General features: G+C 55.6%; 2 pseudogenes; both read right to left on the bottom strand.

Annotated features, from left to right (window-relative positions):
- Nucleotides 1-119: 119 nt before the first annotated feature.
- On the bottom strand, nucleotides 120-1,952 carry LOC147967417 (uncharacterized; annotated as a pseudogene).
- A 763-nt stretch (nucleotides 1,953-2,715) lies between these two features.
- LOC147967414 (proline-rich receptor-like protein kinase PERK3) overlaps nucleotides 2,716-15,164 on the bottom strand; it is a 37,606-nt pseudogene continuing 25,157 nt past the window's right edge.

Genomic DNA, 15,164 nt, shown 5'->3' with positions numbered 1-15,164 from the left:
CCCACCGTCGTCTAGCCGTCCTCAGAACCTTAGCACTACACATGAAAATGCAACCTAACTCTAACTGGCTTAGGGCCAGCCGTCGACGAAGACTACAAATAGGAGCTAACATGATAAAACTACTCTACCACCAGGGCAGCGCCTTCAGGGCCGGCCATGGCCGCTGCAACCTTCAGGGCTTCGACGTCGAGGCTGGTGAGGCGTGCAATTGCTTCGATATCTGCCTCTGACAGTGGCTCGTCAAAGCGCTTGATCAGCGCCGCTGCAGCTTCAGGCGTCATCTTGTCCTTCGGTCCTAGCACCCCGAGCTCCTGAACAAGGCGCAGGGCAGCTCGCTGCGACACCGGGACGGAGCTGTTTGTTGCCGCCTGTCTTGCGCTGCGTCTGGATGGTGCAGAGGTGGCTCTGGTCTTGGGTGGTGCAGATGTGCGTGGCGGCCTTGGGGTGGCCAGGAGGAGGGCTGGGATGCTGGTGAAGAGCCTTGGTTATTCGTCAGCAATGATGTTCAGATGGTTGACCTGCTGAGTTACCACATCGACTTGCAGCTGAACTGCAGCAGGAGGGGTGGGCAGGGCGATGCATGGCAGCACGTCGGGGAGCAGGCTGAGGGGGAGTGCTTCTTCTGCCTGTGTCTTCTTCGTGGCAGGTGGATCAACTACAGGCAACCTGTCGTCGTTGTCGAAGTCCAGCGGGCTTCTGAGGGCTTCAAGCATGGCATTCTCGAACTCTAGCTGCATGACGTCAGTGCGCGGCGGCGGTGAGAAGGCCCTTCCGGAGTCGGAGAAGAAAGCCGCGATCGGGTCCTGGGTTGGAGCTGGCCTTGGCGCCAGGGGGAGCGGCGGAGTGGCGCGCAGAGCTGGGGCCTGGGCGGGCGGGGAAGTAGCACGCTCTATGGAGCGCCCTCTGCCTCCCTCCTTGTGCTTGCGCGATGTCGGGGTCCTGCTCCGGTGCCTTGGTGCGTCTGCTAGGGCCGCCTTGCTCCCGGATTGACGGCCACGTCCCAGGAGAGTCTCCTTCCAGGAGCGGCCGCCACGGTTGCCCTGATCATCTCCGTCTTGGTCGCAGCGGTCGTTGTTGCTGGGGAAGCTGCTGCATCCTGAAGTTGCCACCTGGAGAACGCTGCGCCTTGGCCTCGCCTGTCCATCCTCAATGCCTCCCGTCCAGTCGCCCGTCTCTGTGCGCGGGAGTGGCCGGTCGTCGGAGTCATCGGAGGAGGGGAGCCCGCTCTGGCCGGAGTGCGAGGATCGCGGCGAGAGCGGGGTCCAGTCCTCGACCCGGTCCACATGGATGAGCAGGTCGTAGCGGTGGACGCCTGGCGGAGGAGGCACATTGCGGTCCGGCAGGGAGAAGCCGAGGATCTCATCGACGCAGCCGGCTCCCCTCTTCAGCACCCACAGAGCACGCTTGGTGGGGATGTGGGCGACGTCCCAACACCACAGCCAGCACGCAAAAGCCTTCGTGTGGCCGCGCTCGAAGGTGCGGCTGTCCAGGCGGTCGATGCGGGCGAAATCTCCAAACGCCTCGTCCGCACCCTCCAGGCTCCAAAACTGCATCGGCAGGTTCTCGACGACGATGCGGACGTGCAGAGTCAGCTTGAGGATGGCGGCGTGGTCGTCAGGGTGCCACGCGCGGACGAAGTACTTGCTCCCGTCGACCTTGATGACGCCGCGGCGCACCGCGCTGTCCCGGTGAGCCGGCAGGTCAAAATGCACCAGGAAGGCTTCGGGATGGTGCGCCGTGACCCTGAGCTGGTGCGGGGGAGTGCGCAACTGCTCATCGATGGCCCTGCCGACCGCCATCGGGCTCGTGGCGTGAGCCCGGTCCGCCGCCGTGAGCGTGACCACGTGCTGCCGGAGGATGTACTCCGCGTGCTCCAGAGCTGGCGAAGCGACCACCATCTTGTTGCTTGAGCGTGGGCGTCGGCCCGGGTCGACATGGGAGAAGCGCTGCATGGTCGGGGAAGCGGGGCGGTGCAGAGCCTCAGGCTGTTGGTCGAAGCAGAGCCGGTCCCTCACCGGCACCCGAGCAGGCACCGGCCCAATCCTGGCGAGCGCTGAGCCCCTCGGGCCGCCGTTGCGTGGATTTTGTGGGCAGTCGCGGCCAAAATGGCCTTGGAGCTCACAGATGATGCATCGGAGTGGATCACGACAGTCTTTGCGGCGATGGTGTTTACTGAGGCAGCGAAAGCACTTCCCCTTGAATCTGCTTAAAAAGGCCTCGCGACCCGGATGGAGCCCCAGGCGATGGGCATGAGGCCGGCCGATTTCCCGCGGGTGCGACCTGATGCCCGCCGGATCTTTGCCCGGGCACAGGTTTTTTCGGGATTGGACCTCGGTCCATCCCTCCTCCTCGTCCTCGGCGGCGGAGTTAATGGCCGGGCCAGACGACGCAACCACGATGGATTTAAGGCGAGGCCGCTCCAGAGCAGGGGCCTCGGCCAGATCTCCCGGTCCGGAGCAGGGCGCGGCCATGGAGGACTCCCCGCGGAGCAGGATTCGCGGCGGCTGATCTGGATCTGAACGCCGCCCGCCTAGCTGCTGCGCCCTATCCGCCGCTACAGGAAGTGGACCGCCCAGCGCAGGCGAGCCACCGCTGGACAGAGAGCTGCGGCTCCTACTAGCCCTAGACCTACGGCTGCGAGCCATGAAGGCTGGTGGGTGGCTGCCGCGGCCGGAGCGGCCTGCGGTGCGGAGGGGGAGCGTGGCTAGCCTAAGCTCAGGAGAGAGGAGTGAGCACTATTATTTTGAAGGCAGCTTTTTGTTTTATTATTTTCCAACAAATTTATCTGTTAAAGTCTCTAGCTTATATGGCCCAACTGTATGACAAATTTCTCTTGCAATGGCTTCATCTCTTGTGGTTACGATAATCCTTACGTTGCTGCCCTCACCCGCCTTAGCATAGCCTTCAAAGAGTTTAGTGTATCTGGATTCTCCTCCCACACATCATCTAAGACAATAAGAATTTTCTTATCAGCAAGTACCTTTCTGAGTTTATTATGTATCAACTGTTTTTCAGCTAAGTGGCTCTGCTCTGATAGCTGTGATATAATAGAGTTGCCAATTTTCTTTAGGTCGAGATTTTGGGACACATAGACCCATACCAGAGAGTAGCCTGCGAACATAGAATCATTGTATACTAGCCGAGCCAAGTTTGTCTTGCCAATACCACCAAATCCATATATTGGAAGGATGGTGATGCCTGGTGTGATGCTCTCACATAAAGTAGCCACTATTTCTTTTATTTCTTCAGTCCTCCCAATGATAAGTTCTTCCACATCTGACGTTGTTTCTCGTATGTCAGTAACTTGATGGACATTAGAGCTCTTGCCCAACATAGAACTGGAATGCTGATTTGTTATATTCTCCAGTTCAGCTGCCATCTCCTCCAACGTATTAGCCATTGTATTGCTGGGGCCAACTACGGAACACGAGGGCACATCCGGCAACTGCAACAACTTTTGATGTGTAAGTACACGGAAAGATCAGAAGAAATATATTTATTAAAGATCGGGATGGATATGCTTTCTTTTGGTAAGCTAAGTTATAAAACGTTTTGTTTAAATTGCTCTTCACAAGACGTGCAAACCAACAGGAAAAGGATGTAATATATACCATGTGAAAAGGACGTAAATATTCAAAAATAATAATCATTTCCAGGAATAAAAAATTCTATATAGACTAGATGGTAAAATATAACGCATTGAAACAGCTGAACATATTGGTTGTGTCTTTGCTGCCTAAACACCAACTCCATGAAGATGGACTTGCTTGCAGTGCTACCACCTCCGAGAGGTATTGAGGACAACTGTCCGCAGGCAACATTTCCACAACCCTAATCAAAGGACGCTCGGACCACAAGTACAACAAAGGTTGTAACCGATGTTGGCCCATAAGAAGTTGAACATAGTTGGAAACCACATTTGGAAATCACATTTGGACCACCAGTACAACCCGGTGCAAGGGGAAGTTCGGATATAGTTGATGCAAAGATTAGTCAATTTCTTTTTCTCAAAACAGGTTTTTGCCCCGCTTTATATACTATAAAGTAACAACAAAACAAAGTACACAGCCGGACAATACAAAATGGTGAGGTAGTCCTCATACTACGCTAATAGCAGGATAACTAGATAACGCAGAACGCAAGCGACTACACTATCGAAAGAAAACATAGGAAGAACTGAGTATAACGCCATGCAACGGGCTAAAACACCTAAGCTCGACGACAACGCCATCAAGAGGAAGAATGGTCCTAAGCGTCGGCGGTGCCGAGTCTAGGACGGACAAAGGTCTTCACCTGGAGCCGTGATGCAGAGAGGAGTCCACAATGACGGCTTTAGGAAGAGAGCGGCACCTGCAAGCGTCGTCTTGTTGAGACAGAATGCAGAGCTTTTGCTCGGCAGCTCCCCTGTGCTACCACTAGGTCTCCAGGACAAGCGCGGCACAACTAGATCCCTATGTATGGATAAGGGCGGTGCAACTGCCAAAGATAGATAGCGCACCTGAGCCACCTGCCTCACACACAACTAAGAGGGAAAGCCACGACCACCGCCATGGCGCCTGCCAGAGAGCCAACCACCATCCAAAGCCGCCGTTTTGGCATCCATTTCTGAGACACCACCAATCGTCCATATCACGGTGCATCAACCATAGAAGAAAGAGTAAAAGGTGTCTCCTTTCACTCCTAACCTGGCATCAATCACGGAATCCGGGTCGACACCTTCACGGTAAGAAGCATTCACGCATGTGTCCCCAACTAGTCCCGATGGACTAGGGGAGACATAACCCGCTGACTACAGACGGCCGTTGCCGGGCAAGCTCACACGACGCCATGTTGATGTCTGTCAACACCGATCTGCCCGAAAGGGGAGTGGTGTTCCAACCAACACCATCAACCACCGCACCGTGAGGAGCGGGACTTATCACCCGCAGGAGTCCAATCTCACCTACCTGGAGCAACCGTACTGACTGCCTCAGGCCCAATTTCGGCCCACCCGAGTGCGGGCCAAAGGGTAGAGCCACCGCCGGCATGGCTCTGTCCCAGAAGATGGAAGACCGCCGCCACCCTGTGTGCCGCATGCCGGAGCAGCGCCGCTCGCGCCGCCATACCACCAGATGCCCGCACCGCCATCTCCTGCCAGTACCCACGCCGCGGCGACCGGGCACCGTCGGGCCACCACCACCGGCATCAGGGCATCTCCAGCCGTTCGGCCCCCCAGGATGCCTAAATAGAGCGGCCTGGGGGCGTGCCGACGCTAGTTCGGCCCCTGGGGGCGACCTAGCGCCCAGTCACGCCCCCACGCGCCGGCCCCAGGATGCAGGAAATTTAAACTTGGTCGTTCCCGCTCACAAAAAACGCCGCAAATCCGGCGATCGGGCGTAGTCTGGCGTTACAAAAAACAGAGGTCCACGGTCGTCGGGCGATCGGGCTCCCGTGTCGTCGGCGTCGCCGAGGTGCGAGAAGGGCAGAGGTCCACGGTAGAGATGGGGCGTCGGCGTGGACGCGTAGGAGGCGGGCGGCGAGTAGTTGTATGGAGGGTACTGCACACCGACGAAGGCGGGCGAGGGCGTGCGCGTAGCGGGGTGACCATGAGGGAAGGTCACGTTCGGGTTGAACCCACCGTGCGCGTCGCCGTCGGCGTAGCCGGGTGACGATGAACCCCATGGAGATCCGGCGCCTTGCTGTCCCCAGGGCGCGTACTGGGCGTGGCTGACGACGGGTGGATTCATCCCCGCCTGGTCGACCGATGAGGAAGACGCTGCCAAGCGCGCCGCGTTGTCGTGGGCCTTCTTGGCGATGGCTCTGTTCCGCCTGTCGGTGGTGACTGCTTTGCGCTGCTGGACTTCCACCCTCCACTCGGCATTCGACATGCCCGGCGGCTTCGATGGCGGCACCCTCGGCTTCCTCTGCTTCGGCTGGACCACGGCGCCAGTCGCGTTTGCCGCCACGCGCGGCATGGTGTACTTCTTTGGCGGCATGGCGGCGACTGGAAGGCGAGCGGGAGGGTGTTTGGCGGGAGAAAGGGGGAGGATGGCGGGAGGAAGGGAAAAGCGTCAACAAACGGCGGGAAAAGGCGCTCGGGTCGCCTCCAGGGCGGGTCCACGCGCCTTTTTCGCTTGCGCCGGCTCCCCAAGCGCCCCCTAGGGCGCCGGGTTTGGCCTGGGTCCGCCGGCACCAGTTTTGGCCCGAGCCGGCGAAAAACGGCCTTCTGGGGGCGCGACTGGGGCCTTTTTTTGGCGCCGGCGCGGCAAAATCGCCTGGGGAGGCCCTGTTGGGGGCGCGGCTGGAGATGCCCTCATCAGCCAACCAAGTGTAGGCCGCAGCCGCCGGCCCGCGCCGCCCAACGAACCGCTAGGTCCAGATCTCCACCGAGCCACCATGGGGGCGCACCCAACCAAGCCAGACCACATGGCACCCACCCCCGCTGCACGCCTACCAGCCGACACGCAGACTCAACACCACTGCACGCCAGCGGCCACCACCATGTGTCGCACCAAGCACGACGTCCTCGCTGGGCCATGCCCTGCATCGCGAACCCTCCACGAGAAAGCGGCGACGAGGAGGGGCTGAGGGAAGGGGGCTTGTGTGGGTGGTGGCTAGGGTTTGCCTGGCCTCTCATGGGTGAGGCGCGGGACGACCGAAGGTTTTTTTTCCACGTTATCCGCGACCCTCTTTTTCCACTCGGCTTTCAAGGGAGAGGCATACTAAAAAACACTATCGGTCCCTGCACCACAGTTCTTTGTTCCTCCTCCAGCCCCACCACTCCCACTCTGCAGCACCACATCTCTCCATCACAAGCTTGGTTTTCCTCCGCCAGAGCATTGCCACCTGCGCCTCCCTCCCTCTCCCCTCTCCCATCACCGTCTCCGGCAACCACTGCTGCGGCCTCCGACAATGTCAAGTTGGGACGTTGCTGTTTGTTTTTTCGCGTGGATCAGCAATGCTCTATGGCACACAATGAGATGCACAGACACAGTTGATTCCTTTTCCAGCCCGTTGCTATTGCACGGGCCTTCTGCTTTATTAATAGCAACCAAGTTATAATTGTTAGATGTGTATAGCCTTTTTGGTTTATCCCCATTATACACATGTATATGTACAGGCCTTTGGCCCTCCTCTGCAAGTAGTTGCCCATTCCTAACATGGTATCAGATGCTTAGGTTCCCCTCCCGCTCCCGCACGCTCGCAGCTCCGTGCCTTGCTCCCTCGTCGCTGGCCTCCATCTACCTCGTCGCCTGCGCTGGCCACCTCCTCCCTCGCCCCCGGCCCTCTCCTTCCCTGCCGCCACGCCGCGTCGCCCCGGCCTGCGCTCGGCCGCGCAGCCCCACCCCGAGCTCGGCCGCGCCCCACTCCCCTGTCGTCGCTGTCCCGGGCCGCCCCGAGCACGGCCGCGGCCTACCGTCGTCGCCTCGCGCCTCCCCATGCTGCCCCGCGCCCGGTTGCCGCCGCCCCGCGCCTTCTCGTGCTCGGCCGTGGCCGGCCATCGTCTCCTCGCGCCTCCCCGCACCCTGCCGCCCCTGGCCACCTGCTGCAGCCGGTGCTGCCCAAGGCCGGCCCTTCTACGCTCGCCCTTCCCCACCCTGCTTCCTCCATCGGGGCTGGATCGAGCCAGCGCGAGCCCGATCCCAATCTGGATCGGGGTCTACTATAGCAGTTGACCAAAAACAAAGAGCTCCTCATGTCTTCTTCGGGCTATGTCGATGTTCCTCGGTGCTAGGTGATCTTCGATGGCACCAACTATGCCGAGTTTGCGCAGTTTATGTGTATCCATATGCGTGGTCTCCTTCTGTTGGATGTTCTCTCTGGCGAGGTCCCCTGTCCTCCTTGCTCTGTTGCTCCTGTGGCTCCTACCCTGCCAGCACCGCCGGCTCTTGCTGCTGACGCTTCTCAGGCCGATTGAGATGCCGCCAAGGCTCTCGATGATGCTGTAGTTGATGCTTATGATCAGTAGATGTCAGCTTACTCGGATGCCCTGTCTGCCTATCGTGATGATCTGTCTGCTTGCACTCAGTGGTGCAATGATGATGCTCGTGCTGCTGCTGTTCTTACTGCGAGTGTCCATCCTCGGTTCGCCTCGGAGTTCATTGGACTTGGCGCAGTTGCAGCGATGTGGTCTTATCTCTGTCAGCGCTATCAGCCCTCTGGTGATGCTCTCTACCTATCCGTGGTGCGTCAGGAGCATGCACTCCAGCAAGGTGATTCCTCTGTTGATGAGTTCTATTCACAGTGCTCTGCCATCTAGCGTCAGCTTGACTCTCTTCGGACCGTCGTTTGTGGAACTTGCCGTTGCTGTCAGACTACACGGTTCGATTTGGAGTTTCAGCGGGTTCACGAGTTCTTATCTCGTCTCCGCTCTGAGTTCGAGCCTCGCCGTGCTCGCCTACTTGCTCGTGGTCATGTTCCTATCTCGGAGGTACTTGCTGAGCTTCGTGCTGAAGAGACCCGCCTTCGCTCTGCTGGGTTACTTGTGGTTCCATTAGTGTTGGCCGCCCGAGCTCCTATGCCACCTGCTCGCCTCATCGCTCCACCGCTCCTGCCTACTCCTTCAGGGGGGTGGGTCGTCCTTCTTATGCTGAGAGGGGCCGGTCGCGCCGTGACACCTTCTATGGCTACTGCTCTCGGCCAGGTCATCCAGAGTCTGATTGCTGTGAGAAGAAGCGAGACCAGAGGCGCTCCTCTTCCAGTGGGACTCTTGGATCCTCCTTGACCCCGTCACTCACTGACCAGGACATTATGAGGCTCAAGCGTCTCTTGGCTTCTTCAGGCTCTTCGTCGACCGGTTCCGCTGCTGCTGTGACTGCAGCCACTTCTCCACCACCGTAGGAATCTACGCAGTCAGGTACATCTTCGTGGGTTCTGGATTCTGGAGCCTCCTTTCATATGTCTTCTGATTCTTCTGTGTTGTCTTCTCTCTGACCTCTTGATTCGCCTGTTAATGTTCTTACCGCTGATGGCACACTTCTTCCTATTGCTAGTCGTGGTCTTCTTTCCACTCCATCTTTTTCTGTTCCTAGTGTTTCACATGTTCCTCGCCTCACCATGAAACTTTTTTCCGCTGCCCAACTTACTGATTTTGGTTGTCGTGTCATTCTTGTTACCGAATCTTGCTCCATTCAGGATCGTCGCAGCAAGGCTTTGGTTGGTGCAGGCCCCCGGCGCAGTGAGTCAGAGGGCCTTTGGGAGGTTGACTGGCTTTGTGTTCCTTCCGCTGCCACCACTTCTGCCAGCTCCCATGCTCTTGCTGCCTCTTCGTCTGCGTCCTTCCAGCAGTGGCATCATCGCCTTGGTCACATATGTGGCTCTCGCTTGTCCTTTTTAGTTCGTCAGGGCCTCTTAGGGTCTGTATCTGGAGATGTTTCTTTACATTGTAATGCCTGCGGACTTGGCAAACAGACCCAGTTACGTTATCCTATCAGTGAGTCGGTATCTCAGCGTCCTTTTGACTTAGTTCATTCTGATGTATGGGGTCCTGCCCCCTTTGATTCGAAAGGTGGTCACCGCTACTATATCTTGTTGATGATTTCTCTCGCTACACTTGGCTCTATTTCATGAAATCTCGTAGCGAGGTTCTCTCTATATACAAACGTTTTGCTGCCATGGTTCACACTCAGTTTTCCACGACCATTCGTACTTTTCGTGCTGACTCGGCTGGTGAGTTTATTGAAGGAAATATGCCCTAGAGGCAATAATAAAGTTATTATTTATTTCCTTATATCATGATAAATGTTTATTATTCATGCTAGAATTGTATTAACCGGAAACATAATACATGTGTGAATACATAGACAAACAGAGTGTCACTAGTATGCCTCTACTTGACTAGCTCGTTGATCAAAGATGGTTATGTTTCCTAAACCATAGACATGAGTTGTCATTTGATTAACGGGATCACATCATTAGGAGAATGATGTGATTGACTTGACCCATTCCGTTAGAATAGCACTTGATCTTTTAGTTTGTTGCTATTGCTTTCTTCATGACTTATACATGTTCCTATGACTATGAGATTATGCAACTCCCATTTACCGGAGGAATACTTTGTGTGCCACCAAACGTCACAACGTAACTGGGTGATTATAAAGGTGCTCTACAGGTGTCTCCGAAGGTACTTATTGGGTTGGCGTATTTCAAGATTAGGATTTGTCACTCCGATTGTCGGAGAGGTATCTCTGGGCCCTCTCGGTAATGCACATCACTTAAGCCTTGCAAGCATTGCAACTAATGAGTTAGTTGCAGGATGATGTATTACGGAACGAGTAAAGAGACTTACCGGTAACGAGATTGAACTAGGTATTGAGATACCGACGATCGAATCTCGGGCAAGTAACATACCGATGACAAAGGGAACAACGTATGTTGTTATGCGGTCTGACCGATAAAGATCTTCGTAGAATATGTGGGAGCCAATATGAGTATCCAGGTTCCGCTATTGGTTATTGACCGGAGACGTGTCTCGGTCATGTCTACATTGTTCTCAAACCCGTAGGGTCCGCACGCTTAAGGTTTCGATGACAGTTATATTATGAGTTTATGAGTTTTGATGTACTGAAGGAGTTTGGAGTCCCGGATGAGATCGGGGACACGACGAGGAGTCTCGAAATGGTTGAGACGTAAAGATCGATATATTGGACGACTATATTCGGACATCAGAAAGGTTCCGAGTGATTCGGGTATTTTTTGGAGTACCAGAGAGTTACGGGAATACGCATTGGGCCTTATTGGGCCATACGGGAAAGAAGGAAAAGGGCCTCAAGGGTGGCCGCACCCCTCCCGTTGGTCTGGTCCGAATTGGACTAGGGAAAGGGGGCACCCCCTTCCTTCCTTCTCCTTTTCCCTTCCTCTTTTCCTATTCCATATGGGAGGTGGAATCCTACTAGGACTAGGTAGTCCTAGTAGGACTCCACACTTGGCGCGCCCCCTCCTAGGGCCGGCCTCCTCCTCCCTTGCTCCTTTATATACGGGTGCAGGGGGCACCCCAAAGACACAACAATTGATCCTTGAGATATATTAGCCGTGTGCGGTGCCCTCCTCCACCATAATCCTCGATAATATTGTAGCGGTGCTTAGGCAAAGCCTTGCGACGGTAGAACATCAAGATCGTCACCACGCCGTCGTGATGACGGAACTCTTCCCCGACACTTTGCTGGATCGGAGTCTGGGGATCGTCATCGAGCTGAACGTGTGCTAGAACTCGGAGGTGTCGTAGTTTCGGTGCTTGATCGGTCGAGCCGTGAAGATGTACGACTACATCAACCGCGTTGTCATAATGCTTCCGCTATCGGTCTACGAGGGTACGTAGAGTACACTCTCCCCTCTCGTTGCTATGCATCACCATGATCTTGCGTGTGCGTAGGAAATTTTTTGAAATTACTACGTTCCCCAACAGTGGTATCAGAGTCTAGGTTTTATGTGTTGATGTTGTGCACGAGTAGAACAGAAGTGAGTTGTGGGCGATATAAGTCATACTGCTTACCAGCATGTCATACTTTGGTTCGTCGGTATTGTTGGATGAAGCGGCCCGGACCGACATTACGCGTACGCTTACGCGAGACTGGTTCTACCGACGTGCTTTGCACACAGGTGGCTGGTGATGAAGCTATGTGCCTAGGGTAGGGGCATGGACCTGTCCTAAGAGCCCTACCCAAGGACATCCCTAGAAGAAGTCACCCTTCAATCGACTTGAAGGTATCCCACTCGACGGATTCAAAACACTCGACCAGGAAGCTACCACTCGACCGCAAAGCCAACCACTCGACTGACAGGAGATCTAAAGTCACTCCGTAAGCAAACGGTCGGCCATTAAGTAGTCTTTATGGTCATTATAGCACTTTATTAGGGACGTTACCAGTAACGCCCAGTCTTAATGTATTTTAGCCCTGCATTACTGAGGGCCGGAGGGGTCTTGCAAACTCTATATAAGCCACCCCCCTCCTCAGTAGCAAGGGTTCGCACCCCTGGAATTCATACACATAATCCAATCGACCGCCTCCGGGCACCGAGACGTAGGGCTGTTACTTCCTCCGCGAAGGGCCTGAACTCGTACATCCTGGTGTGTTTACAACTTCTCCATAGCTGAGATCTAGCCTCTCCATACATACCCCCCTACATCACTGTCAGAGTTAGAACCACGACAGTTGGCGCCCACCGTGGGGCAGGAGTCTTAGCGCCTAGTTGGAGAAGTTGCGATTTTTCTGATCCCTTTGATCATGTTTTCTTGCGGAGATTTGGTGGAGGGCCGCGAGATCCGTCTCGGCGCGCTCACGTTCATCGCCGACGACTCCGCTTGGCTTCAGGAGGCTCGACATCGACGCGCTCCCCGTCCGCGGTGCGACGCACTTCCGCGCATGTGTTCGTGGCGTCCTCCTGCGGCAGCCGTCGACCCAGTATCGGTCGGCTCCCGTGTCATCTTCCCGCCCTGTCTCCCCCCGGCGCAAGCGCTCCGGTCGGTCGAGACTTCAGAGGTGGGTGAGGCATGCCGTGGCTCGCCGGTCGGCAGCCCCACAAGTCACGGCAATCGAGCCCGACGAATCCTTCTACGGCCTGTTCGACCTGTCGACTGGCTCCGCGGAGACCGCATCCGAGTGCGACAGCAGCAACCTGGCGTCTGAGGTTCTGGCGGTCAATGGAACACACAGTCCTCCCGGTTTCCCTCGCGCCGATGGAGGCGCGGGTGGAGGCGACCCGTCGCATCCCCACGATGAGTATCTCCCCGAACCTCTCACGTCATTGCAGCGAGAGGAGCTTCGCCGCCAGAACATGGATGCACTCCACACTCTTATCATCGGAGAAACCCCCGAGGCCCGGGCCTTGGAGGACGCGCGCTTGGCTAACTTGGCCGAGCGCACTCGACTGGAGAATCTCCAGCGAATACTCGACGAGCAAGCGCGTCAGCGAGCTCCCGAGTCCAGTTGACGTCAGCTCTTCCCGCCTACGCAGGTATATCAAACCCCAGTTCAGAATTTGGCAGCCGCGGCCCGTATAGCAGAATCGATTCAGCCCTCCCAGTCGGAGGCTGGCAGGGGCTTGTTGCAAATCAGAGCGTTGCTCCGGGCAGCGAGAAACCAGAATTCCGCTATTTCTCAGTCGCGGAATAGGATCCACAGTCGATCCGTTGCAACGGATACAGTCCAGTCGGCTCACAGCCCAAGATCGCCCCCGAGGCGTGAGGGGCGCGGAGACCGGCACGATCAGTACAGAAGAAATGAGCAGTATGATCACCGATTCGATCGTGATGATCGGCGTCGAGTGCCAACCCCTCCCCCGCGGAGTGGGTCATATGCGCCTCGGCAGCGGGATGACAGACGCCCTCATAGTGTTGGGCGGAGGGTTCCAGTCGACCCCAGGGACCCGGGCTTTGATGCGAGATCCATCCTCGTTCAGGGTCTGGTTGACAGGAACAGAGCTCACCGAGAAGGCCACGACAAAGATGCGCCTGCCAGCAGCAGAGTACATGTTTCAGGGCCAGAGTGTTTCAGTCGAGCCATCAGAGCCGCAGTGATTCCTCCCAACTTCAGGTTGGCGACTGGAGTCAGCAAGTTCACCGGTGAGTCTAAGCCTGACACTTGGCTCGAAGATTACCGAGTGGCTGTCCAGATTGGCGGTGGCAATGATGAGGTAGCTATGAAGCATTTGCCTCTCATGTTGGAGGGCTCAGCCAGAGCGTGGCTGAATCAGTTAGCACCCAGCAGCATCTACACTTGGGAGGACCTCTCCGAGTGTTTGTCACAACCTTTGAAGGAACATGCAAGCGACCTGCAGGCCTTACAGAATTGCGGTCTTGCGTGCAGAAACCGAATAAAACTCTGAGGGATTACATCCAGAGGTGGATCACATTGCATCACACAGTTGAGAATGTACCAGATCATCAAGCGGTTTGTGCCTTTAAAGAAGGCGTTAAGTACAGAGAATTGAATCTGAAGTTCGGTCGAACTAGAGAGATGTCTCTGAATCGGATGATGGAGATTGCCACCAAATACACTAATGGTGAAGACGAAGATCGCCTCTGGAGTGGCAAGCACAAGGCAGTCGCCCAAGAAGCCGGAGGAAATTCTAGTCGGAAACAGAAGCGGAAGGCTGAGCCAGCCGCCCCTGGGGAGGCCCTGGCCGTAACCCAGGGAAAATTCAAGAGAAAACCCAAGGGGCCCTGGAACCCCAAGAAAGTTAAGGATCAAGATGGAAATGATGTTTTGGATCTGCCATGTCACATCCACACCAAGAAAGATGAAGAGGGTAATCTTATTTACCCAAAACATACCACTCGACAGTGCCGGCTCCTGATCCAGCAGTTTCAGGGAAAGCAGTCCAAAGACAAGGAAAAAGAGTCAGACAAAGTTGAGGACAAAGAAGATAGTGACGATGGATACCACCAAGTCAATTCCACCCTGATGATTTTTGCTGATGTCCAAAGCAAAAGTCAACTGAAAGTCATTAACCGTGAGGTGAATATGGTTGCTCCGGCAACACCCAGTTACCTGAAATGGTCTCAGACTGCCATCACATTCGACCAGTCTGATCACCCTACGCACATTGCCACCCCTGGGAGGCAAGCTTTGGTGGTCGACCCAGTTGTCAAAGGCACTCGACTGACCAAAGTCCTGATGGATGGTGGCAGTGGCCTGAACATACTGTATGCAGAAACAATGAAAGGGATGGGCATTCCGATGTCCAAGCTCAGTACCAGTAACATGAGCTTCCACGGAGTCATCCCTGGGAAGAAAGCCGAATCACTCGGCCAGATTGCTCTTGATGTGGTTTTCGGTGATTCAAAGAATTACCGCAAGGAAAAGTTGACATTCGAGGTTGTGGACTTCCAAAGTGCTTATCATGCCATTTTGGGCAAGCCAGCTTATGCACGCTTCATGGCTTGACCGTGTTATGTGTATCTCAAACTGAAGATGCCTGGCCCCAGAGGTGTGATCTCTGTTACAGGCAATCGAAAGAAAGCAGAAGAGTGTTTTCAGAAAGGCTCAAAGATCGCTGATGCTCAGATGGCAGTGGTCGAGCTGCAAGAGTACCAGAAGACTGCCGATCCGAGTGAATTGCTACGAGCCAAGAAGCCTGCTTCAGAATCAGCTTTTCAGTCGTCCGGAGAAACAAAGCCAGCCCACATTCACCCGAACGACCCCAATGCTGCCCCGACTCACATCTCAACGACGCTCGACTCCAAA

Source organism: Triticum urartu, chromosome 5A (genome assembly GCF_056163025.1).
Source record: "Triticum urartu cultivar PI428250 chromosome 5A, HENAU_Tu73, whole genome shotgun sequence".
Taxonomy (NCBI): domain Eukaryota; kingdom Viridiplantae; phylum Streptophyta; class Magnoliopsida; order Poales; family Poaceae; genus Triticum; species Triticum urartu.
Note: the sequence above shows the minus strand (reverse complement) of the source record. Positions and strands in the feature narration are given on the sequence as shown.